Below are 23,718 nucleotides of genomic sequence, written 5' to 3' on the forward strand. Positions count from 1 at the left end.
GGGTTCACAATAGAGACACAGAGGAGAACATTTTGGCTCAGTGACTGCCTGTTTTCCTGAATGGGCTTATGAGACCAGGACTTTTCTAATATTGTAGAAAAACAAAGAATAGACCACACTTGCTTAAGCAAGGGCTGCACAGTATTTTAAGAAGAGAAAGAAAGAAAGAAAGAAAGAAAGAAAGAAAGAAAGAAAGAAAGAAAGAAAGAGGAATTGTGGTCTCATGTCAAATATAAAAGAAAAATAGAGGAAAGAAAGGAAGAATTAAACAAGATTCAGAGAGACTGGACTTGTGTAGAAAGATAAGTTTGATGTAACAGTTGGTAGGAAATAACCTCTGATCTACTAATTTTGTGCCAAACTGAAACAGGGTCAAAGGCAAATAGAGCCATCCTGTCTAGCATTTCTTTACAACTCCAATCTTAAGGAAAAGACATTGAGTTAAAAGAAAACTGATTTTAACATAATGTTAATTTTTAGTTCTTACGAAATTTGCTGTTTGCTTGCTTTGTTTCATTTATTTCAATATACTTATGTAATCATGGAAGACATTAGAAAAAATGTATCTTGGAAAGGTTGTGAAATCAATGATTTAAATTCAGATTTTAAAATGATTTTGTGTATAAATAAAGCCTATGAGAGAGACAGATTGTCAGAGCAGGTCAAACCATACCAAGATGGGCTTCCACTCTGTCTGTGTCTTGTAAAACAAAACTAAGCAATGTCCTGATCTTACTCCTCCCTTGCTGGCTGCAGTTATACTTCTTTGAGCCCTACCCTCATTCTGGAGCAGGACCTGGCAAGGGTGGGAGGGGTGCGGGACCAGGAGAAGAGGAGGGATGGTGTTGAATTAGGATGTAAAGTGAATAGATAATAAAATTTTCAAAAAGAGTTGAAAGGAGGTTACATTTTTATTAGTGTCCCACCTTCTTCTAGTTTATCTTTTTTCCCCTTTTAAAAAATATTTTATTAATTTATTCATATTAAATCTCAGTTGTTATCCCATCCCTTGTACCCTCCCATTCCTTCCTCCCTCCCGTTCACCTTATAAGCGTTGCATTCAGTATGCTCAGGGGCTTGGGTGATGTCAGTCATTCACAGATAAGGCCACAATGAAAGAGAAAACATCTCTATATACAAAGAAGATCACCAGTCAGGCTCGGAAAATACCCTCAATATTACAAAATGAAACTGAGCCAGCTGTACAAATCAACAAGAACTTTTAGATCCTTTTAAGATGAAAAGAAAAGACAATGTGCTGCCTCAGAACGAATTCTTCCAGTGGCTTGATAACTATTTATTGGACAATATGGGCAATATTCAACTCTTTCCTTCATTCCTGTGTTTGTTTGTTCTGTTTTTGTTTGTTGTTGTTTTGTGTTTTGTTTTTGTTTTGTTTGAGACAGGGTTTCTCTTTGTAGTCTTGGCTGCCCTCGACTCACTTTGTAGACCAGGCTGGCCTTTTCCTCCCTGAGTGCTGGAACTACAGTCATGTGTCACTGTGTCATCTCTTCATTCTTTGTCAGGAAATTAGAGCAGAACAGAAGATGTCCCTTCAAGAAGATGTCTGCTAGCCCTCACCAAACACTCTAGATCTTGCCTTTTGTAAAGTTGGTGCGTTTGTCTTCAGTCAGACTAGGGAAACACATTTCCTCCTCTCTGTTTGTGTCCACTTGTTAATCTCTGCTCCTGAGAGCTCTTCGTACCCTGACAAGACTAGATCGCACTACCTGAGCAAGTAAAGAGGGTCTTTTAAGAAACGGCCAGAACAGAATAGTGACAGCCATGAGGTGACACTGAGAGTTGCTATTGTCATTCCTTGCAGGTGCTCTAAGGAGTGAGCTACAGGCTGGACTGAAGCATCATATAGCCCAGCCAGAGTGGACCTTGGATTCAGTTACTGCTATAGTGTAAGCCAGGCTACAGACCTCGTACACTTTGGGTTTTGTACCTAGACACCCATCATTTGGAGTAGAAATAAGGGTTCTGCTTATGTTCAATTCTGCCATTCTGCAGGTTTGAGCTGTGAGTCATTTGTTGTCTCAACTCCGTTATGCTCACACACCAGATCTCATTATCCAGTTGGGATATTTTCACTCCAGGAAACTAGAGTGATTTTACAAACTACTTCAGAATGACCATTGGTATAAACAGTTTTTCATACTGTCGCCGAGTCAGAGTATCATTATGGGGTGTCAACTTTGCACAACCTATGCTTTGCAGTCTTGAGTCATTTTCTCCTCATCCACACTAACCCTAGGGACATTTGTCCCTGTCTGAAGGACAGCTTATGATGTTATAGCAGAGTTGGTGTCACATGCACCAGGTATTGAGGCTACCAATGCTGCAAGATGTACCACCATAGGCAAGACACACTGCAGAGCAAAGGATGACCCATCCCAATGTGTCCACAGGAAGTTGACACACTTGATCCATCCCATGGTGCTTGAGGATTAAGAGGCACAGCCTCTACCTTGCATACAGATCCATGAATTTTCTTACCATTTACTTTTGTGCAGCACTTCCCTAGTTAGTAGCCATTCTGTGATTTTTTTTTCACACAGACTTTATCATTATGAACAAACATGTCTCAGTGGGCAGACCCACTCATGTTAATTATTTAAAGCTGTTGTAAAAAATAATTAAAATTTCCCAGCACTTACTGCTTTTCAAGTGAGTTGTCAAATAAAAATGATGTTTGAAATCACAATGGTCTGAACAAGTAAAAAATAAATTGGATTGAATTAAATTAAATTGACTACATGTATAACAGAAAGTAACTGTGCGATGGTGCTACAGACTAAACTAAGAAAAGGTCAAAGAGGAAACATTGAATGGTTCCTAATATTTTACTGGTTTTTTTTTTCTAGAAGAAATTCAACAGCAGGAAATATCTAATATTCTCTCAGATGTGCTGGGTGTTGGCGAATGGCCACATTCTCTACATATATGTGGACATTGTTCCTGACCTTTCTCTCATTGTAAACACACCCAAAGATCTGCAAAATTCCCAGTGAGTGCTGCTTATAAGTGCATAAGAGCAGAGTCATCCCCTGGACTATGGGCAACCTCTCTTAGTATTAAAAAACGAGAGGGCATGACTTTGAGAGCTGTGTGCATGAGTGGGAATCTGGGGCAAATTGGAGAGGAAAATGAGTGGAGATATGATAGTTCACTGTATACACGGATGGAAAACAGAAAAGGTTTGCAGCACGTGTCTAAGGACACAGGGTCAATGCCAAGCTGCGGGATGCACACTGGTTGACTTTCTACCTCAGTCCAATCTTGGGTAATCATGTCTTTTATGAACACACCAGGGGTTAGAGAATTCCATTAAAACTTACAAATGATCATAAATCTGCAATGAATGAAAATTAATTATATTTATGAAGCAAAAACATGGACAGATATTTTCCAGTCCCTCGGAGGGAGAGTGGGATTCTGTGAACAAAAGGGAAACACACTGTGATACACGTGTGTGGTCATGCCCAAAGGCAATGTCCAGCCAAGCCAGATGACTCTGATTTTGTAAAAGAAAAGGGTCTTTTGGAGTGATGCTAGAACCTACAGGATTCCGAGAGGTCTACAGTAGTTCAATTTGATTTAACAAAAAGAACCTCAACCTGGGCTCCTCCCTGTTAGTCTCCTCTCTAGGATGACTCTCCTCCAGCATGCTAGATTCATCTGATGCTCTCTATGTCTTTGAACTGAGAGTTTCGTGCATACAGAAGATGGGAGGTCAGCGTACCACATTGTTTCTTTGATCTGCAGTAGCAGCCAGTGAAAGTGTCTCAGAAGGCTAAATTCCAGCCTTTGAATCACAGCATGTGGCAGCCAAATTAGAGCCAGCTTGGCTCCACACTTATTAAACTAAATTATCATCAAGAGTAAGTGGTAAGAAGGAAAAGCAATTCATTGGACCTGAAATTCTATTTATCCCTCCAATAGCTTTGCCCAGTAAAAAGCATTATGGAATCAAACTTGAAAAACTCAGCAAGATACTGTCTGCTTTTGCAGATCTCATGGGGTCACTGCTCTTCACAGATCCCCTTGCCTTCTTGATAAACTTTCATGTTGTATTTTCTCTCCTTTGCCTTTGAATTTTACTTAAGCAAAAGCAATTGCAGTTTAGATCTGTGTTCAGCTTGGAGGAAGCTCTGAGAATCTAGTTGCCATATCTATATGGAGTCGGATCTGGACACCCCTCCTCTTCCCTAGTTAAGGATGTTGCTCATGGAATTGAAGGAAAAAAGCATATTGTTCTTTAAGGTTCCTTACAAATGAAAAATAAATTCCATGGATATAGCCATCAAATCATATTGCCCAATAAAATTTGAACAACCAGTGAACACAAGCACTTGTTATATACTCTTTTAAAAGCAATTCTCTCAGGAGCTGAGGCCACATTCTCAATACTCTCCTCTGTCAGGGAGAGGTTTCCATCTTTGGGAGAATACTCCCTACTCACAAAACACTTGCACCTCAAAGCTGGGTGCTTCACGTCTGGGTTTCTATCTCACTGGCTCCATTTCAAAGAAAAGACATTTTGAAGAATACACTTCTTGCCTTCCTTGAATCAAGCCCAGGTCACCCTGTTTCTGATCCTAGTCATTCTGTCTTTGTATCCATGATATTAACACTGCATTTCATTTTTCCAGTGCAATGAATTCTGTGAGGCCCTCTATACTACAGGCGGGGAGTCAAAAGAAATGTAAGCGATAAGCACAGACACAAGACCATTCTTCCTGTGCTTGAGTAAGAACAGATTAAGGGGAAAGGGAGAGAAAGGATACAGGTAATGGACATCAGACATGGCAGGAGGGGACCACTGAGGTACAGATCCTACTGGCAAGGGCACTCCTGTGAGAAGGAGCTCCCCATTCCTAATGGAAATGTCAGCTATCTGACACTGAAGGAGAGCCATTGCACACCTCTGTTCAGAGTCACAGAACACAGAGGAGGATAACATTATTGGTGCTTTAGGAAAGCACTCTTGTGTTAAAACAAAAAAAGCAAAACAATTCTTTAACGAAAATGTCTATATCTTTAGGGAGGTTTCCTGAGTTTTGTAAGCAGAGACTCTCCAAAGCCCTAGTGCAGGGCCTAGAGTTAGGGACACTCAGCAATCATCATAACAGCATGGTCTGATGCTTTGTATTTGATTGTTAATTATTTTGCCCCCTGAGGTCTATTTGCTGTCGTTTACGCACAGAAACTTACATAACCCCAAATGATGTTTGTAATCCTTGTTCCCAAATTACCTGTGGTAGGCTGAATAAATGCCTACATACCTGGGCAGGGCAGTAATGAGGTAGGTGTGGCCTAAAGTTCATTGGCTTTGAGGAGAGAAGGATCATGGGAAGGGGAGAGGCAGGTGTGGAGGGAGAAGAAGGAGTCAGAGCTGCCATGAGAAGTTAAAGAACCAAGTAGTCCAGGAGGAGTGAACTTTGAGAAGGGTGTGGAGAGGAACAGCAAGTATTTATGGAAATATCGGAATGGAAGTAGCCCAGATAGGAAGGATTAAAGCAAATGGCATGGGGTGTGGGTCTGAGAGGCAACAAGGTAGATTCGGGGGTTATTTCTGCCCAGCCCCAGGTGAAACAGGGCTTATTTAAATATAAGAAATGTCTGTCTTTTATTGTTTGATAGTGGGTTAAATAAAACCACTGTAATAATTATAGGCTTTTAATAATAAACATTATTAGCAATATTTGTATTTTGTACAACAAATCACATGCTCTGGTCATCCATGCTCAACAACAGATACAAAGCGAGCGTGTACATGTAACTAAACTTGTGCTCCTCTAAAGACCTAGGGGGGCATCCTTATACCCATCACCAGACAAGAGCTGGGTTGGTCCATTGATTCCTTCAGTGGGTTTGGCTTACTAAGTTGTCGTTTAGGCTAAAAGGGTTTGTTTCTTTGCTTCTTCATTCATTCATTCATTCATTCATTCATTCATTCATTCATTCATTGTTATTCTATTTACATCTTCCACTGAAGCATAGCAGTGGATCTGTTCTGTGTGAAGCAAGGAGGGCATCAAGATTTAGCCATGCTCCCAAGAAGCCAGCAATCCCAGCCTGGCAACATCTGTGGATAGGGCACTGGTCCTCACCAGATCCTCACTGGAGCTCTCTCTCCAGAAGTGTACAGGAGGCTGGGATCTGTGCCCTAGAGACTTCTTAAGATTTTAACACAGAGCATGAGCTGTCATGACAACGGATTTATCCTCACAGCTTGGAAACCCCTCATTTGTCAGGGCCAGAGCCTTTCCCTGATGGAAACTTTCAGTGTCTGCCTTGGCCTCCTTATTCAACACTTCCTCCTCCATGGGTTCAGTTACTGACGGCCAGCAGTGATCCAAAAACAGTAAGCAGAAAATCCCAGGAATGTTAAATCCATCCAGTTTAAAGAACTTATCACAGCATTTTGTTATGACTATTCCTATTCCTTTTCTTTACTAGCTATTGCTTTCTCTTACTAATTTATAAGTTAAACTTTACCCTATTGATGGTCCAAAGTTCTAGGAACCTTCTCTATGAGTCCTGCAGTGCATCTGTGGGGATAAGACATTCTGTTTAGGAAGTGTAATACCTCTTATTAATTAACCACTCCGGTGTCGGCCACTAAGTGCTCGGTATAACATAAACACCAGGAACTCTGTTTGCACAATCAGACACACAATAAGCAAATGAAGTGTAAGCTGGAATCACTGAGAGGCCAGCAGGCTCACAGACATGGAAATGTTACTGAACTGGACAAATATAAGAAGTTCTCAGAAAACAGATGTGGGAAGCCAAGAGACACTGAACAGGGGGCTTAGTGTCATCTGTCGGTAGTGAAGACCTTTCCAGGGAGGGACATACTGTACAGTAAGACAGACACTCAGCACTAAAACATACCTGGTTCCCACCAAAGAACCCCCCTCAGCTTGCAAGTCCCCTACTTAACTATGCTTGGCTTAATACTCTGTCTTGCATCCCCTGTCTTATAGTCAATGAACAATACTAACATGTGCACCATGTATGTACACGGGCACAAAGCTGGCAGGGCACTTAACATCCTCCTTTTTAGAGTCAAGATTGAGAATAAATGTGGCTTATTGGAAAGAGGCATGGGTTTGTTTCTTGAGGCAGAGCAGAAAGGAAAGGGTGTGGGGAGAGGTTGGGTAAAGATGGTGGCAGGGGATGTACCAGTAATCTGAAAGTTATTTGGTTCACAAAGATACAGGTCTTCTAGGCTGTTCTCATTAATATGCCAAACACGTACGATGGTACCCTGCTTCCGAGCATCCAAGTGAAACGGCTTTTCTTTTCTCAAAGGGTTCAGGGTCACTGAAAAAGTTTAGTTAGTATTGTGGGATGGGTGTAGGACATACCCTTTAACCCATTCATAAATATAAAAGAGGCTAAAGTCTAAAGAAATATTTAGGTCCAAGACAGAAGTCTACTTTCAGGCCCCTTGTTTCCTACCTAGACAATAAATACAAGAGACCAATCAGTGACCACAGTAATTAGGTATGCACCAGGTCATATACCTCATAGTCAAGCCACAGGTGTCAGGACTGCCCAGTGAGGGGGTAGGGGAATGCCCTCTTGGTCCCTACCTTCTCAGTCTGGCAGGTAGAGTGTGAGCTCTGACCAAGATGCTCAATGGCTCTTCCTTTCCTTCAGAGAAGGGTGGGGAGTATGATGAGCTCCACAGGGTACTGAGTGTGTCAAGTCCTGTAATTAATGCATCAAGGATGTCATCTGGCCCTGAGGAGCTCAAGGTACCATGGCAGGAGAGGCAGCTGCACAGACAGGCTTATTGGACAATGAGTGTATGGAAAACAAGGGGCTCTCAAAGCCCACAGTATTTGTACTATGTACCAAAAAAAAAAAAAAAAGAGGCAGGAGCCACGATCCGTGGTACAACTAAGGTGTAGCAGTGGATGTAGTTTTCAGATCCTCAGCGGTAGATAAGCAGATCACGCTCAAGTCACTTATTCTCACTGTACAGTGTTTGCATATAGTATACATAGCTCTTCCTAGCCGGATGACTTACATTAGTACAGAGGAAATGGTGAGCAAATGGTGGTGCTTTCAATGTGATGACATCAATAGAAAATTCACCTTACGCTTAGTGTAGATGGAACCGTTGACTGTATCCATATGGCAATTCTTGGTGGGCTAAGTCCGTGAGTGCAGAGTCTAAGGCATGGAGGTCTCTCTGTCTTTGCTCCCTAGTCCTTTCTTTTTTCTGTTCTTGTTTTATTCACAGACCATGATGATACTTAGAATTCTTCAAAACCTTTGTTTTAATACCTCTACACACACACACACACACACACACACACACACTCATCCTTTTAGTGCTTTCTGAAACAGCCTACCTTGCATCCAGATTCTTGTCCTCTGAGAATGAAGCACAGTTATCCCATTGTGAGGCATCGTATAAATTATTTAAGCATAGTAGACAATGCACCATGTCTCTGTCTAATTTGAACCCCAAGCATTCTGTAAGGTATTAGATGATTGTATTTAGAAAGCAAGAACTTTAAAGAACTTGAGAGTCATTAGTTTTTCAATCGAATTTCTAAAGAAAAGCAAGACGTCAATAATGATGGATGTGGTTAAAGGTAATTTGAGAATATGGAATTCACAAACTCATTAGTAACAACAGCAGTGAAGTCAGGTAATGTGTCCCCAGATCCCACAGTCCTGACAGCAACTATAGTCCATGCTCAGTCAGTTCCTACTGCTTTCTTGCTCTGCCTTTGGGTCTGTATCCCTTCCACTCCCTTCTTTAGATACTATACGATGCAAAATTGTTGACCGAGGTCCATTGGATCCTGTGGTGAGTAAGTGAACACACAGCTTGTTGAGGATGATAAAGGATGAATGACAGGTAGATAACAGGACTGGCTTATTTTTAAGTGACTTATATTGTAGTTACCTAGGCTGAAACACTTTTAATTTAATTTTAATTTAGTGCTTTGATATGACAAAGAGCAACTCACTCTACACTGCCAATGAGTCACGCTGTCTCGATATTCTATTACTGGGCATTCAATGGTGAGATCATTGTGTCTTTAAGTGGCCCTGTAATTAGGAGGTGGGTCAGATACAGATCTGCTGAAGTATTGATGCTTCATGATTTCTTTTATTACAGGAGAGATCTCAGGAGGAACAAGCCCTCCATCCTACTATCATACAAATGGCAGATATCCAAAAGACCTCAGCTGTCACATGTGTCCCTGTGGCCTCTGTTCTTACAAAACCAGAAATATCTTGGTTTGTAGCATCCATAGGCATTCCTGGTTTAGATGTACATTTAAATAAAAATAGCTAAGAACTTCAGATAGGTCCAATTTTGCTTGAAGTAGCTCTCTACTTGAAGTCCAAATTCCTACCTTCTAAAATGGTGCTTTCATATATGTAATGGAAACTTGATGTGCCCTTATTAATTCTGGTTGTGAGAGTAAATAGGAAGGCAGTGAAAGAATTGCCCTGTCATGCCCAGACTACTATGGAAGGAAATGCTGTATGTAGGGAGAAGAGCTTATTCACCAGCAAATGAAGTAATGTTTTCCCTTGGTGTCTCTGGAGATGAGGTACCAGTACATCCTACCCCAAACACACACAGCTACCCTGACCTGCAGGGTACCAGGTTTGCTGTTATATCAAAAAGCTTAGCATCTGCCTAGAATGCACTTCCCAATTCTCACACACACACACACACACACACACACACACACACACACACACACGATAAATGGTTGTCAGAATATATTGTTCAAAGAGAAAGGTCTGGATGTGTTTGCTACAGAGACATTTTTGTCCATTCAGAGCTGGTTGAATGCATGGATGCAGAGTCCAGCGGTCCAGATTGCCAAGTATTTCACCTGAAATCAGTGGCTGTGGAGATTCTGCCTAATTTAGTCTGACAGAGGTGTTGATTTGTTTGAAAGAGACATTCTAAAGACCCGCTGACTCCTTTCCTTAATTACATTTCTGCAAGCCAGAACAACAGAAGCAAGTGAAGCTTGCAGGTACTCTGTGCAGCATTTCCCAGATGACAGTAAACAACCCATCACAAAGCCTGGCACTGCGAGATCCCCTGTGGGAAATAGGAGCTGCTGTGAGCCTCTCCTTTGCTGCTTCCTCAACACCCAACGGCCATACTGTCCAGCAGTGCCGGCCCAGCCATATGCAGCCAGTGAGTGTGTACCATGCTTGTGTGAACTGAGAAGCACTCAAGCCAGAGAACGGACTTTGACAGATAGCTCTACAGGGAAAACACAAAACTATTTTATCTCTATGTTTTCCTATTAACATATGTGGAAATATTTGTTGCATATCACTTATTACATAGACTAATGATATAAAGAAAATTCACTAATGCATTTAAATTATGTTTCCTTTTTATTCTTTTTAATCTGGCTACTAGAAAATTAAATATGTGGCTTATGTTGGTGGCTTGTGCAATATAAGTAACTGCAGTTGAATAATGGTTTTAATAAAATGATGAATATTAAATTAAAATGTATGGAGTTTAATAAATGGTAAGTTGAAAGAATGTTACTAATTGGCGTTACTGATGTCTTAAAATGATGGAGCTGAATTTTTAACTGTCACCTCATACAGAAGAGGACTTTGTAGCTTTCAAATGTGAAATGCCATTCTACAAAAGTTGATAGCAAGGAGGAAATGGGAGCTGGCCAGACAGATCCCTGACAGAGGTCTGTGGTAAGTGAATCACGGGGCTGTGGGGCTTCTTCTGTGGGCTACTCTGGAGCCCAGAGGGAGCAGTGAAGGAACAAATGCATCTAGCTATATCAGACACATTGCTGGGGGGGGGGCGTGGATCAGACCTGACTGGGGTCTGCAGTGGGGCACTGAGGAGCAAAGAGAACAGGAGAAAACAATCCATGGGCAGAGATGAAGCAAACTGTTAAGAACTGTGGAATAAGACCTCTTATGCCAAAGCCACAAGGCCCTCAAAGAAGGGTGTAAGCTGGCTGGGGCAAGCCCCTTCTGAGAGAAGTTCAACGCAAGTGGGGCTGCATGAAGTGTTGAAATAGTCAAAATTTCCAGATGCAGATAGTGCAGAATTAGGAGAGTCTAAAATACAATTTCGATACAGAAAAGACATTTGCTTCTAGATGTATACAGCAGAGCGAGATATGAACCATAGTCACAAAATTGGAGACTCAAGAACAAATTACTTTTGATAAAGTTAGAGTGAGATTAAATCCATCACGATAACCTGACTGCTGGCATGCTTATAGTCTTCATTGCTGTCTGGCTTGGACTGCTTTGAACGCTCATACACTGTCCCTCATATTGCCCCTCACCTGGGCGTTCTAACAGACATCTCTGTAGCCTTTCATCTGCATTCTGCCGTGATCTACTGTGGGCTGCAAACAGACAATGGCGATTTGGTTTTGATAAAGACTATGACTGCATGATGACCTGGATTTGCCACAGGAGGTGCCAAACAATGCCACCTCAAGTTTATAATCTCTTGATAGTGAACTGGAAATACTGTGGCTTGAAAACAGCCTAAGATACACATTTTTGAGAGAGTTTCCGAAGAAGCAATAAAACTAAACAGAAGAATCACCCATCCAGAGAGCTGCTGGTCACTCTCCCTACAGAATCCCTTTAAACCTCAGGTGTCAGGGGTGCTTAAGAAATATTTCTTCTTAGCCAAGTGCAGTGGCACATGCCTTTAATCCAAGCACTCAAGGCGGCAGAGGCAGACTGATCACTGGGAGTTTGAGGCCAGCCTTGTCTACAAAGTAAGTCTAGAACATCCAAGGCTACGCAGAGGAACCCTGTCTCAAACAACAGCAGCAAAAATAAATTTCTTCATAAGTTTCTCCCCTCATGGCACATGGGAGTATCACTGGTTGCAGATTGTGGCTATACCATGTCCGTTGTCTCAGTCTCCTTTTATTGGCATTTGCATCTGGCTTTTCAATATCTATAGCTTGAATGAGGACCTTGGAGAATAGCTTATGGCTTGGTCCTTGATAGGTAAGCTCTCGTACTCAGACAACCATCAGTCCCGCTGACCCCGTACAAAGCAGCTCACAGCCTGAGTGACTATGGGTTTGACAATGATTATGATCAGAGAGAGAAGCGAGTGATGGTTCCGACCACACTTAACAGTATTTCTCTGCCTTATATGTACCAGTTATTAAAAACAAACAAACAAACAAAAACCAAAAAGAACAAAAAACCCAAAAGCCCACATCTTTCATTTCCTTGTGACAGGATCTCACTGGGTAGCCCAGGGAAGCCTTGAAATCCTGGAAACCTTTCTGCCTTATCCTCCAGAGTCCTGAGCTTTAGAAACGTGTATCTATTGACATCGTTTTGAGCTCAAGGTCATGCATGGCTTTCTTCTGTCTCTGAACTCTTGCACAGTCTTTCAATAAAAAGACACAAAATTGTGCTTCCACCTAAATGTTCTCTCAATAACACAATAAAGTGTACATTACATGGTCCTGGTAATTTAAATTTGAATCATAGGTTGTCACCAAAAGAGTTTTCTATATAACCAAGAGTTAACTACTCAAAAGCCATTAAAGATTTAATCACTTAAAATACAACCTGCTTCCGTGGTCTCTTCATTCAGAGATCATATGTGCATTTTATTAAGCTATTATTTTGGTAATGCAAAACATGTCTGGTCTGTCAGTGTGATTTTAAACCTGTAATTCCTCAGTGTCACCTAGATCTCCCCAGGGCACTGTCATCTTCCTGAGATGTTTTCCACTGGATCAAAGCCCAAGATGAAATTTCAATTACATTAATGAAATGAACTATTCATATGGAACTAATCTTCCTATAAAAACATCTCTTCAAATAAAACATCAGTTTTGAAAGGCAGATAAACCCAATTTATTGACTTGGTTGTGAATCTTGTCAGGATTCATGCTAATGGTGCCCCTGTACTTCTATCATTTACAACAGTGAATAACTGAGTGGGAAAAGTCTGCTCAATAAATTGCAGTCACACAATGATGTGGCTGTAAATGCTGATCTGCTAATTACCTGAGATATCACAGAACAAGAGTTCCGACGAAGCTCCATCTTCGTGGCCTCACTCTAAGTAAACAATACAGTAAGCATCATTTATAAACAGAAAATAAGTCTCTACGTTGACAGTGCTCTGCAAACAAGGATGCTCATACAAAGGAAAGGCCTCACGCATGGCAAGGCTTTACAGCTGTAGGAATCTGTGCATGAGACACTCTGCTTCACTGAGCAGAACTTATGCTACCAAGAGCTTAATTACATCCTATATAGCATGCTAATAGCCCATATGGCAATGCCTAGGAACAGCCTAATTGAAAGTCACTTAACATTTACTAAGACAATTTGAGTCCAGCCACTACTCCCTGACATTCCTGGCTAGAAGGGACATACTTGCTTTGACAAAAAGTAAATTGCAATGCTACCTACATTCTGATGACTCTTTCTAATTTGCTTATTTGCAGCTTTGAACACCTGTCTCAGCTTTCATTTAATTATAGTGAATGTATAATTAAGAATCTGCTAGGATTTCCATGGAATATTCAGTTTTGAGGAAATTGCATTAACATATTGCCACATTCCAACAGTCTATAAATTGAAACTTCTATAGTACAGAGAGTGGAGCTTCAGCAGCTTTTCTGAACACCAGCATCCGTAGCTCCTCTTCTCTTCTTCCTCTTCTGGTTTACACCTTGCTAAGTGACTCTTTCTACAAAGCACCCGCCTTCTAAACACTCCTTTCTCTGACATGTCTTTCTCCACTTCCATCTCTGTCTCTTCTATCCACACTTTATCCCCAGCATCTTTTCCTCCCCAAACCTTATCTCCCTTACGTCTGATTTTTCCTTGGTCCAAACCCTCTTCTCTTCCCTGTGGGCTTCAGTGAAGCAACTACTTACTGGTCTTCCTACTTTCCTTCCTGCCTCCTGTAAACCCCTTCCATATTTGCCAGGATGACCTTGCTTAGCTTCAGTGAGGTAATTTACTTTCTTCCATGGCATCCCCACATCTCTGTGAGATTTACTTTGTCCCTGGACTAGGTTGCATCACTTATCTCTTTACCTCTTGCAAAGTCCCCCACCTTCCAATCATGACAACTACAGTGATCATTTCTCCTTAAACCCTATTTGCTCCAACTATTTCTTTTTTCTGACACAATCGTCTTGAGCTTTTCTTAATATTCAGGAACTTTACTTAATGTCACCCCTACCTAGGAGCTTTCTGTGGTGATTACATGTCCATACCACTGCCCTCTAGGACTTCAGAATCTCCTAGAGCCCTTGACACTATCCTACAGTCCCTAGTGTGAGCCTCAGACATACCAGCTGACACCCACACAGCAGTGTTTTGAGCGTAAGGGATTGTATTCTCTTTTCTGCTGTACTCACACCCACTTAGAATGATGGCAGCTCATAATAAAAACAGAATAAAATATAAAATAAACAGACATACACATTGTATGAACTAAATGTTCTAGCACCTGATAGGCTTGAACAATGTCTTAGCTGCGCTCTGTAGTGATCGTTGGAACCATTAGCATGTGTAGTTACTACAGCATATTTCTGTTTTGATCAGGGTCTGGCCATATTGAAGACAGAAGTGGCAGGACACTGAACTTGCCTGGAACATCAGAGCTCTCTTTGTTTGTATAAGGATAGCCTATGCTATTTGCATAAAGACATTTCCGAATGACACACTTCTCATCGTGCGTCTGTCAGCATCTCATGACTACAGAATAAATTTTTCCAGAAACGATTGAGCACTGGTGAGTTCCTTTTCAAAGATGAACGTGAACTGTATATGAAAATCATGGATATAGAAAATATGGGCATGTGAACATTTACCTTTATTGGCCTATTAACAACTTTAAGGTTTTGCTCCTTAAAAAAATATAGAAAGAGTTGGGCAGTGGAGGCACATGCCTTTAATCCCAGCACTCCAGAGACAGAGGCAGGTGCATCTTTATGAGTTTGAGCCCATCCTTGTCTACAGAGCAAGTTCCAGGATAGCCAAGGCTATACCCAAAAACATTTCCTTGAAAAACCAAATATATATATGAAACAATGTAATTTAGTGCCTGGGTTTTGCTTGGTTTTCTCTGCTGTGGTTTGCCTTCAGTTCTCACTCTCCTAGTGACCATTCACGGTGACTTTTGATGAGGCATTTCATCTTCTTCCTGTGTCTACTGTTTCTTTAGACTCTAGATGTTTTACAGTATCCTTTCCATAAAATCTAGTAATAAAGCCAAGTTAAAGTCATGAGAAATCAACAAAACCAGGAGGAGCACGGATGCCGCTGGTGGGAACTACCCTCTGCGGAGAATGAGGCTTCTAGCTCTGCTTGGCTCCTCATCAACTCCCAAGCCTTCATGTCTCCACTCAGGCTTTGTTGCATCCCTAATGAGAGGTTACCTGGCTCTTACCAGCTGCAGGATGCCCAGTTTCTAATAATACATTGACTCTACTGACTGCTTCAACAAGAGCCTCTTTATCTTAAGCCCTGAGGTGGGTGCAAGCCAGCATCCAGCTATTAGGAAAAGGGTTACATCACCAGGGCTTCAAAGAGTGCCTGTCCAGTTGAAGGCTCCCAGCAAGTTTTTCTTGAGGATCAGGAGTTTTCAAAAACACTTGAAAAAAAAAAAAAAAAAAGCTGCTCAATTCTCTTTTGCAGCCAAAATTCAGTGCCTAGAAATTTGTATTCCAGTCACATTGAGATGAGTCTGAAAATTTTTCCCAATTCTGTTCTATTTTGTGTTTGTTCATATATAATAATTATTTTAAAGCACATAGTCTCATAATGAATAGACATGCACACCAGTAAAAATGCTAATTGAGGTAAAATAACTAGCAGCTATTAAGTACTCCTTTCATGCATGCCTAATAGAAATTTCCAGATTGTTTCCACTGTGAAAAGTTCACTGTGTCAAGGAAACCCACTTCCTGCATCCCTATCCAGAAAATTCTTTGTATTCTGAGTTCTTTCTCAGAGATAGTTTGTATCAAAGCACTCACCACTGGGCAGTACTGCCCTATGAAAGAACTTCTACCTGCTGGCTATGAAGGGAGCCTGGTATGTGGTCAGGACCTCGATGTTTGATGCACTGAGAAAATTCTCGGCTTCTGTGCATATAGGCTTATCAGGAGATTGAGGAGGGATCTCACCATTCAGAGGAAAGATCATTCATGTAGACTGCACGCTGACGCACAGATTATTTTTTCAATTTCCACAAAAGTGTGTGAAAAATTAAAGCTGAAAATGCAAAGCTCTGAAAAACACTGCTCCTGGCTTTTGCTTCTCTGGGACTGGCCTGGGAAGAGGTTGGATGTGGCATTCAGATTCCTCCCTTTTACCTCCTGGGATTATCAATATTATGGAAGCCAGCCTATGTGACAGACACATTCTATGGAACTGCTCTGACAGTGGCTGGAGCTGGATTCAAACTCTATGAGGACAGGTTTGGAAATGCCCTAAGATCAGCTATTAACGTATAGGAACTTGCAATGTGGAGAGTTGAGATGCACTTTTAGTCTCCACTCTGCAGAGTGGAGAGAACGCAGCACTCAGGGTGTGCCATGACTCTGCCTTTTTCCTGCTTATGGCTTCCTTTCAAAGATGAGCCCATGAAAAATTAAAATCTCTGCTAGTAAAGAGTATGCACAGAATAGTAATGCATCTGCTGTAGAAAGTAAAAATGTACTGCTCAGAATCCAGTTCTCAGGTCTGAAGTACCAAATATACACATTGGGACCTGCATCATCTCCAGGGAGGAGGTGACATACGCCTGCTATATGTCAAAAAAAAAAAAAAGGGGGGGGCGGGGAGGTGCCACTGCTATCATCCTTCAAATAGGGCAGGATCTCTGTAGCTGAACTCCTACCACCAATATTCAGGAAACATCAAACTACTGAAAGTGTTGCTTGGCATTCACCTGGGAGAAGTGCGCAAAATTCAGTAAGTGTCTCAACTTCAGCTTGTTGTCTGTCTTCCACTTTTATTGAGCACTTCCTCCCTTCTGGTGCCTCTGTCATGCTGTTACCACAGCCTGAGCAGAGAAGCAGCATGTGGGGCAGCCATCCACTGCAGGAGGGCAGCACCACCATCTCCTGCTTCTTCATATGAGGTGATGTCTGAGGGTTAACCAAATGCAAACAAAGCCATGCACGTTCTTAAGGTGGCACCACTGTGATCCCCAGAGAGCCAGGTTTGAGGTTCCCCCTCCTGCCCTAGCCAACTCCTACTCCATACTCCTGAGTAGACTGGTTTTCGGAACTCTTTAATGATTTATTTTAATATTTTTAACTATGTATATGTATGTTCCGTGCACGGTTATGTGCCCATGCATGCGGGTGCCCACAAAAGCCAGAAGAGGGAGTTACAAGTGGTTGTGAGCCCCCTAACATGGGTTCTGGGGGCTAAAATCCAGTCCTCCAGAAGAGCAAGGAGTACATGCTCATGACCACTGAGCCACCTCTCCAGTCGTAGCTTAACTCTTAATTTTAAATCACAATACTGTCCCTTCCCCCACTACAAGATTCCTGTTTGATGTGGTCTCTTCCATCTCCATCTCACTAATGCAATCATTTTAAAGTACTTCTTTGAACTTCCTCAATCATGCCACATTTGCAGACTATAAGATTTTGTTTATCATTCCAAATACAGACCCACATTTCTCTCCTGCACTTATTTATTTTCTTTATCTTCTACTTTTTGTTTATTTTTGAAGCAAAAATTCTTCTAAGATAAGAAACAAAAAAAATTTTTTTTTTGAAGAGCAAGCTAGGAAAAGTATGAATGTTTTCAAGGGTCTGAGATTCAAGTGCCTCAAGGAAATGGAGATTCAAGGGCTCTGAACACTACAGATTGATGGCTGTGTTTCAAGAGGAAACAGAAATAGCACTTAGGCACTGATAGCACCTGCCTTCTGGGATGGATTCTGCTTGTAATTTCCCGTCTGATCCATGTTAGGAAGAACATCTCTTTCGTTTAAGGGAGCACACAGCCCAGTATGCACCTAGCAGACCAAGTAGAAAGATGCATGTATGTTAGAAATGAAAAGAAATCCCATTGCATCTAAGGCATAGAAATATGGCTTCAATGTTTTTCCTTACATCAACCAATTCATAATATTAGAAAATGAGTCTGGATGACCGGGAAGGTTATGCAATGCTTTATTCTTAAAGGTCAGTTACTTAAATCAACCTGCAATCGAAAGGATTTGGAATTATTAGGTATGTAGCTAAGCTTTCTGATAATTTTAAAATGCCTTTCCACTAAGGAGGGGGAGGGGTGTCAAACGGCCATTTTCTTCTTGCTTCTCTGCCTTAATGTTTTAGGATAATGGTTATAATCTATCAGAACTTTCCATCCATCAAGGATGTTTTGTCCATCCTGGAGTTCAAACCTTGTAAAACCTGTTGATAGCACCTGCACCTGTCACTATCAACTGTTTCCATTTCCCTTGTTTTAGATTTCTGACTTCTGTAGATAGAATTATCTAAACACCAGAGGAGTTTCATTCATAATAACCAAGCACCATTTAAAGCAATTAATGATATGTAAATTATGTATGTCATGTTCTATATTACAAATAGTCTTTGCTCTCTTTTTTTTTCTCATGTAATACAACCCATCATTCACATTTGGAATTATTTTCAGTGAATGAGGTTCTCTATACCTATTTTGTGGCTGTTTCTTCAGATCTCACTAATCTGATACCCTGAGTGACAGTTTGCAAAAAATAAGATGGTGGCATTATGGGATAAGGATGGCTGTAGGGGACAACTTTCAAGGAAACAGGCCCTGCTAGGAAGATTTTCTTGCTTTGCTCCACCTGGATATGTGTGCAATCTCTATGTAGCCCATGAGGGTCCTTTGAAGAATATGAACAAAGCATTATTCTTTGATTTTCTCTGTGATTCAGATGATTCAGGGATTATGTTGAGGACATATGCAGCCTGAAAATTTCATTATAAATGTAAGATCTTCTAAGTTGGAATGGTCTCGCCTTGATCCTCACAGCATAGTGGCACAGCGGTATCCCTCTCTCTGCTGTGGCCATCAGATATGGAGATTGTTGCTCATAGCCCCTGCACAGCATTCCAGGCAAGATCATGGGTATGTCTGAGATAAACAAAGATCAAAACTCAAATGTAGTTATTGCCAGTGTGTGTCACTCTGTCACCGGACCATGGTAGAGAAAACCAAACCAAAACCTCAAGTCACAGAACTGCAACTAAGGGGAAAAGTAGACATTTGTTTTGAACAGCTCTTGACATGTCCAGTGTTCCACACTCATACATGTGTGCAAACCTACCTGTGACCTGCTGCCATGTATCTACAGACTGCTGTCTCCTGAGGACCCCTCCAGGCTTTCTTGTCTTGCCGGTTCTCCAGTTTTCTGCTGGTAGCACCTTTCCCCTCACATCTATGATGTTGCTTCACACATGTCTATGGTGTTGCTTCCCTGTGGCCAGGGTGGGTACTGATACTGACCCTAAGTACAATCTATCAGTGGTACCCACAGGGAAACCCAAGATGTATTCTGCATGTCAAGGAGATACCAGGAGCTTTCTGGAGCGGCAGTCCTTTCCATGTGTTCTCCCTGCACTTGCAGACTCCCCTGAGATACTCACTGTGGGTCTTGCCCAGGCAGATTTAAGGGTCATATTTAGTACATAACTTTTGGAGACTCTTATGGTCCTGAGAGTTTCTTTAGTAAACTGAAAACCCAAGAATGGCTCAGGTACAGCTGGATGTGGAAGTGATACCAGGATTCTTGAAGCATTGCTCGGCAGGGCTTTCACTTCCCATTAGCTGACTGGGCTACTGTGCTGGCTCTTAGTAGAGTCGGTCCTTTCAACTGTTGAACTCAGGTTCCAAAATGCTCCATTCCTGCTCCTAGATCATGCAGTGTTTCCCCTGTTGTCTATGTGGGTTCCATTTGGGTTAGGAAGTCTACGAAGCCTGAGCTAAGTCTTCTACATTTCTGTCTCTCAGTGTTCTGTTTTGTTTCACTTCTTGTTGCTTGTTAACTTATTTTTCCTAATATAATTTACAAGATATATTTTCTCTTATGTTATTATGCTAAACTGTCTTATATTTTACGCCTTGTAGCCTTTTATTTGAAGCATTTGAGGCTTCCACCCTCAACACCATTGATTGCCTGTATTATTATGGATTTTCTTTGCCCTCTTGATTTACCTCTCAAGCCTGCCTTAAAGACTTCTATTTGTCAGGTTCCCTGCTCTCACTGTACACCATGGCATGCCACGGTACACTGAAGCCTGCAATAAGGGCAGTTTGCCAAGGAGGTGTGGTGTTCACTTTACCATGATGAAAAAAAGCCCACCTCTGACTCCAGGAGAACCCTGAGTATCTAAATGCCAAAATATTGTCTCAGGAGACATAAACTTTCTCCGAACAAACTTCATGTCTTCCTGTGAGGTGACAATAGGGTTTTTAGGGAAATTTGAGTACAGACCACCACCATGTACACTAATGACTAATGCTAGCCATGTCTAGCCCTGTTGAGAAAGAACCACAATGGAGTGATCCAGAGAAGACGTGAAAGGGAGGCTGGACAACTGAAGCATGTCTCAGCAGTTCATGACCTCTGTGAATATTCATGCAAAGTGAGTGCCTATAGTAACATTAACTAGTTATAGTAGACATTATTTTCTAGTTCAAATATAGTAGATTTCAAAGAGGGAATGAAATTAATTAACAAAGCAAAGCAAAACAAAACAAGTTATAAAATCTGTTTAAAAAATGTGACCACCAAAGCATATAATTCATTCTTTGTTTGCATTCTAGAAGTGGTCTCATAAAGCCAATTAAGGTGATGAAATTTAATTTTTGACCATTTTAGCAACCTGAGTTGAAAAGTTCATGAGCTTTCAGGAAACACTACCCGACATGAACATCAAGGCAGTAATATTTAGGAGAGAGTGTTGCAAGAGATGCTAACTAGCATCATGTTTGTGGTTACTTTAGATGTCATTCTCTCTTGGCATTAGGCTAGCTTGGTATCCGACAAAAAATTGGAAATACAGACACTGAAGGAACTGTGTGATCAATTTTGTTTTACAGTCTGTGGTCAAAGAAAACACCACCCAACTACTCCAGAAGAGATGGGCAGAGGGAAAATTTATTTAACTCTCAAATAAAGCCTTTGCTAGAAAAAATGGGAGTTTCCAGCAAGGGCAGAAAGTTAGATTGAATACACCCTTCATCCCTCTCCTGGGCCCCAGGCTAGGGCTATGTTAAGCCATTGGAAGGTGGAAGAAAACTGAAGTAGCATGCACCCTAATCTAGAATGACTACCTAGGTTCCAGAAGGACATGCACGCTACCTGAGGGGATGTCTCCCCGAGACCCAGTGCTGAACAGAAGAAACAAGGTTCAGGCACTGCGGATATAAGGACATGTAAAAACATCATCATGTGTGTGCATGGCCTGGCCCATAGCATCCAGGTGCCTGGGACCCACCCTAAGTGTATGGCAGTTCAGGAGTCAGCCCCTGGGAGCCGATACTCTGAAAATGGCTTCCTCCCAAATAATGGCTAAATTGGTGTCAGTATGTACGAAATGGTTTGTAAGGCCTGGGATTCCTACAATGACCACTTTGTGGTCTTCAAGAGTGTGAGAGTTCCTATGGGAAGGGGATCTGAAGTGGGCCTTCCCATCAACACAATTTGGGAAGTAGCCTCACTGATGAGGCTGGAAGCCTTTGAGCATCCTAATGTTTTCCAGCTAATGGATGTTGGTACTAAGTCCTCAACTGAACAAGACATTACAGACACCCTAGTGATTAAGCACATAGACTAGGACCTAAGGATATACCTGGACACGGAGCCCCAGGGTTGACTACTGAGAGCATCAAGGACCCAACGCATCGGATTCTAACCAGCCTAGATTTCCTCATAACGATTGCATTGCTTACAAAGAACCTAAGATAGAGAACATTCTGGTGACAAGTAATGGAACAGTCAAGCTGGCTGACTTTGGCCTGGCCAGATACAAGACGGCCCCTAACTCACACTTGTACTGGTTGTTACAACTCTGGTACTGAGGCCCTGAAGTTCTTCTGCAGTCTGCATTACAAAACACCTGTGGACATGTGGCGTGTTGGTTGTATCCTTGCAGAGATGTCTCCCTGAGAGCATCCCTTCCATGGAAACTCTGAAGTTGACCAGTTGGGAAAAAAAATCTTTGATCTAACTGGATTGCCTCCCCAAGATAAGTGACCTCAAAATGTAGCTGTACCCTTGAGAGGCCTCTTCTCCCAGACAGCCTCAACCAGTGCTGTCAGTGATCTCCAAGATGGAGGAGTCTGAAGCATGGAAACTGCTGGAAGGGTTGATTTTAAGCAAACGGCTGCCTTCTGAGACCTGCAGCAAGCAATCTTTGCTCCACGAGCAAGAAAATGACTCAGAGTGAAAAGTGAGGCGGCTGCCTTTCCCTGCTTCTGGACACTCAAGTGAAAAGAAAATCATTGAAGAGACAGCCTCTGCATTCCTCTCAAGCTGTGGAGACTCTTCCAGTTTCTTACAGAGAAGAAATTATGCCTTTCCTCATTCTGAGGCTAACCCTCTTGCCCTCCCATTTCTCACCACTAAAGGGATGGTGTATCTTGTCTTCTTTCTCTCCCTGGTTTATATTGAGATCCTTTTTAATACAGAAAAACAAAACAAGACCACACTATCAGCAACAACAACCAGTCTGCCCCCAAGATAACACATTCAATATTAATGTCTGAAATGACTGACAAGATAGAAATCTCTATAGACATTCTAGGGCCTCTGGAAATTTCTGCAGACTATGAGAAAATGTTATATGCACTCACCAGGGCCTGCCTTTGACAGAGTAGTCAGGGTGGAGAGCCCAGCCCCAGCCCAGCCCCCATCCTTCCACATTCCCTTGTTAGTTTATCACCTCTGTCTTCACTCTCCCCATCTGTAGCCTGCTTAGGCAATGAAAACATTGTTTTTTCCTCTCTTACCTTAGGGAATTTTAGTCTCAGGAACATCATTCCAAATTTACATAATTTACTATTTATTTTCCTGCCAGTTAAAAATTGACCAAATGGATATACAATTAAATCCCAGGGATATATATTTACTATTGGGTAATAATTATTGCCATCTGACAGATGTAACTATTAGTAGTTCTTCTTTTGCCTGCCCCTCTCAAATATTTTTCCTTTCCTTTCCTTTGCTTTTATAATTCTCTCTCTCTCTCTCTCTCTCTCTCTCTCTCTCTCTCTCTCTCTCTCTCTCTCTCTCTCTCATCTTCTGTCTTATCCATGTAAGTCCATTTATTGGATTTCTACTGCATACAGAATGAAATCCAGAGTCACTGTGCCTGCTGGGCTTTGCATGATTTAGCTGCAGACTTTTGTGTGTATGTGTGTATAAATGTGTGTATGTTTGAGCCTTCTATTCTTTTTTGATAGTTTCTGAATTTTTAATTCATTCTTTGATAATTTCACACTCATATACAATGTCATTTGATCATATAAATTTTCTTTCTAGTGTCTCCAAGAGCCCCCTTAAACATCTCTTCCTGACTTCTTTTCCTTTGTCTATAACTCACTGATCTTTTAATGTGATGTTTACATGTCTTGAGAGCCTACTGGATTCGTGGACTTCTGATGCCCTGCTTAGCTAATTATAGTTATTATCTATGT

The 23,718-nt window shown here is 41.6% G+C and overlaps 1 protein-coding gene and 1 pseudogene across 1 annotated transcript in view; one reads left to right on the forward strand and one right to left on the reverse strand.

Annotated features, from left to right (window-relative positions):
* Positions 1-23,718, reverse strand: part of Csmd1 (CUB and Sushi multiple domains 1) — a 1,555,368-nt gene that overhangs the window by 580,759 nt on the left and 950,891 nt on the right. The window lies entirely within an intron of this gene.
* On the forward strand, positions 21,618-22,469 carry LOC127209784 (cyclin-dependent kinase 4-like; annotated as a pseudogene).

The sequence above is a fragment of the Acomys russatus genome, chromosome 27 (genome assembly GCF_903995435.1).
Source record: "Acomys russatus chromosome 27, mAcoRus1.1, whole genome shotgun sequence".
Lineage (NCBI taxonomy): Eukaryota > Metazoa > Chordata > Mammalia > Rodentia > Muridae > Acomys > Acomys russatus.